The sequence below is a fragment of the Etheostoma spectabile genome, chromosome 16 (genome assembly GCF_008692095.1).
Source record: "Etheostoma spectabile isolate EspeVRDwgs_2016 chromosome 16, UIUC_Espe_1.0, whole genome shotgun sequence".
In the NCBI taxonomy this organism is placed as follows: Eukaryota; Metazoa; Chordata; class Actinopteri; order Perciformes; family Percidae; genus Etheostoma; species Etheostoma spectabile.
The window spans coordinates 19,750,997-19,755,031 of NC_045748.1; the positions used below are offsets into that span (position 1 = coordinate 19,750,997).

Below are 4,035 nucleotides of genomic sequence, written 5' to 3' on the forward strand. Positions count from 1 at the left end.
TCTCGTCCTACTCTCTCTCCTCTTACTCTCCGCGCCCCGCCGCACAGCGGCCGCCGGTCCACACTTCTGATATTTGTCTAGTTTTATTTATTTTTTAACACAGCTGTATATTGTTAAGTATGAGGGGCAAACCAGTATTTGTACCAATGTTTCCATGGTAACTCTGCTATCGCGGCCGCTACGGCGAAGAACACAGAAGAAGTTATATTTTTTACATTCCTTAATATGTGCCCTTTTTCTCCCTCGCCGAAAGAGTTTTTTTTCGGATCAGCGTAAATCTGTTTTACTACTGTGAGACCATTCAGCTTGAAAGATGGCACTTGTCACAGATATTTCAGACAATTACAGATACATTACGCATTTTGCAATGTGCATTTTGTTGCATTGTTCCCACCTATTAGAACTACTCTATTATTGTACCATTCAGTCTGATTATACAATACCTAGTTTATTTTGTAGGAACAAATATATCAACTTCTGGTAGTTGAAAAACATCAATCAGAAAGATAAGAATTGCGATCTTACATAGATTAATCGTTTCCAACACCTCTTCCTCTTCTCCCTTTGTCTCCTACAGTACTACAGCTGGCACAGCAGCTACAATGAGGCCATAAACTACCTGTACGGTCCCCAAGTACCGAATCCAGGCCATGGAGATCGCCAAGCAGCAGGGCCTCCTCAACCGCACCAAGGAGAAGGGCAAGAACCCGCCGCTCCAAGAGGAAATTCGGGAGCAAGAGGAGGAGGTGATCCGTGACATCATAAAAAACAAGATCGACATCAAAGGAGGCTACCGAAGCCCAACCTGTCGGACTCCTGCTGTGCCAGATTGTGCTTTTCCCCTACTACCTGACCAACTATGACCGGTACATCTCCTGGATTTACCGCTTCACCATCTGCAGGGAGGAGTATGGAGAGGAGGAGAATTTTTACATCATCAGGTAATTTCATGAAGAATATTTACTTACAATTACTATACTGTATATCACACACACAGTAAAGCTTCCTATACACATTTATACCTCACCCTTCTCTCAGTGTCAGGTTGTCTCACAGCAGACTCTGTGTTTTCTACTGTTAGAGAAACATGAAGATGTCTCCGTCTCAGTTTGACAGTCTGGATGAAACACCAGACAGTCTTTCTTGGAAAAACAGCTCTGGATCAAAAAAACTACGAGGTTTGTCACTTAAAATTCTCTTGTAGATTATTTCCATCCATTCTCCCTTCACTTCATCTTATTTTAGACCTCTTCCTTTATTTTTTCCTCTCTACTGTCTCTCCTTCCTACCATCCTTATGGGTTTTCCATTCATCCCTTTTTACTTTATTCTTTCCAATACCTTAGTTTTAGTGTGTCCTCCTTTTTTCCTCATCCTATCAGTCAAAACTTTTTTTAGTATTATTGAGGACTACTTTTAGAGGATGACAAGAGTGTGATCCATTGCACCTCAATGACCATGCTGATGTTAGTTGCTTGGCTAATATAAGTGTGATGAGTGCAGCTTTAAAAACTTAACTAAGCACTTAAAAACGATCAGCATATCAAACCGATGCCAGGCACCCTTGTTTGTCGCATCCCTCAGTCTGAAACAGCTGCGCGTCTACTAGGGTGCACGATTAAGAAAATGTCACTATTTGATTTGATATTGATTTTTAGGCTCATGATTCAGTTCAAAATCGCTTTGATCAAATATGATTCTCAATTAAAAAACATGATTCAGAGTACAGTCGTGGTCAAAAGTTTTGAGAATGACAGGATTGATTTTACAGAGTTATCTCATTCCGTTTTGTAGATATTTTTGTCAATGTTACTACGGTATACGAAGTATAATCATAAGCATTTCATAAGAGCCAAAGGTTTTTATTGACAATTACATTCAGTTTAGTGCAAGAGTCAATATTTGCAGTGTTGACCCTTCTTTTTCAAGACCTCTGCATTTTGCCCTGGCATGCTGTCCGTTAACTTTTGGCCACATCCTGACTCATGGCCGTCCATTCTTGCATAATCATTCTCAAAGTTTGTCAGAATTGGTGGTTTTTGTTTGTCCACCGCCTCTTGAAGATTGACCACAAGTTCTCATGAATTTAGGAAAAGGCATTGTTGGTCTCCAAACTGTTTTTGGATGGTTGGGAGAAGTTGCTCTCGGAGGAGTTTTTGTACCATTCTTTATTCATGCTGTGTTTTCAACAAAATTGTGAGTGAGCCACACCCTTGGCTGAGAAGCCCCCACACAGGAATGGTTTTAGGATGCTTTACTGTTGGCATGACACAGGACTGATGGTAGCGCTCACCTTGTCTTCTCCAGACAAGCTTTTTTCCCCGCATGCCCCAAACAATGGGAAGTGGATTCATCTGAGAAAATGACTTTGCCCCATCCTCAGCAGTCCATCCCTGTCCCTTTTGCAGAATAATAATCTGTCCCTGATGTTTTTCCTGGAGAGAAGGCTTCTTTGCTGCCTGTCTTTAACCAGCCATCCTCCAAAGTCTTCGCCTCACCGTGCGTGCAGATCACCACCACCCGCCTGCTGCCATTCCTGCGCAAGCTCTGCAATGGTGGTGCCCCAATCCTGCAGCTGAATAGACTTTAGAACGGTCCTGTTGCGTGCTGGACTTCTTGGACGCCCTGAAGCCTTCTTCACAACACTGAACCTCTCACCTTGAAGTTCTTGATGGTTGAGAAATGGTTGATTTAGTGTCAATCTTACTAGCAGCATATCTTGGCCTGTGAAGCCTTTTTGTGCAAAGCAATGATGACAGCAAGTGTTTCTTTGCAGGTAACCATGGTAACAAAGGAAGAACAATGATTTCATGCACCACCCTCCTTTTAAAGCTTCCAGTCTGTTATTCTAACTCAACCAGCATGAGAGAGTGATCTCAAGTAGGGCTGCACAATTAATCGAATTTTAATCGCGATCACGATTTGGACTTCCCACGATCAAATTTGCGTGATCGAGCGATTATTTTTTATAAAGCATCATTTCATAGAACGCTCCGTGTTTTTTTGCAAAGCCAATCTCCCGCTCCGTAAAGCCGTCTGCTCATGAGCCAGTCAGAGTAGTTTACTGCACCGCGCAGCTAAGTTTCTAGATGTAGACAGTCCCAGAGGACAGAGTAGCGTGAGTAAAACTCAACAGATAGCAGTCGGTAATACGTCAGTCTCAAGGTTTACCAGTTTACCAGTAAACGCAACACTTTTGTCTCATCTGTTGTTTTTCAGACAGCAGTGACCATGCTAGTCGGTGCTAGTTAGCGTCTGTTAGCTGTTAGCCCCTCTAGGACGCACCGGTGCTAATGTCCTCGCATCCGCTGCAATGCTGTTTATATGGATATGGTTTAATTTTGCGTTACATGACCCATTTCGTCTGTAAAGCCGTGCCTGTGTTGGATCTTTCTGCGCTCTCTCGTCCTACTCTCTCTCCTCTTACTCTCCGCGCCCCGCCGCACAGCGGCCGCCGGTCCACACTTCTGATATTTGTCTAGTTTTATTTATTTTTTAACACAGCTGTATATTGTTAAGTATGAGGGGCAAACCAGTATTTGTACCAATGTTTCCATGGTAACTCTGCTATCGCGGCCGCTACGGCGAAGAACACAGAAGAAGTTATTGAATGCAACTAACTTCAGTTGGTAGAGTAACAGCGTGTGAGACGCAGCTGCTGTACCGAGACCGGGACCTGGACCTGGACCTGGGCCAGAGATGCGACCCATGGCCAGAATATCATAGTTCATAAAAATGCAGCGCAGGAAGATACAGACGTTTCTACACGACCCGTGCTGGACCCGTTCAATATGAGTCAGCCGTCTCTCTGTGAGAGTGTCCATCACACTCCCTCTCGCAGTTTAAATAGCCATGTGACAATAAAATTTGTGGTTAAAATCAATAAATAATCGTGAGAATAATCGCGATCAAAATTTTGATCAAAATAATCGTGATTATCATTTTGGACATACGTGCGCCCTAATCTCAAGCCTGGTCCCATCAACACTCTCACTTGTGTTAAAAATAATCACTGACATGATGTCTGCTGGTCCGT

At 43.2% G+C, this 4,035-nt stretch overlaps 1 pseudogene; it reads left to right on the forward strand.

The window, feature by feature from the left end:
- The window catches only part of LOC116704731 (dnaJ homolog subfamily C member 25-like), a 20,438-nt pseudogene that overhangs the window by 14,585 nt on the left and 1,818 nt on the right, over window positions 1–4,035 (forward strand).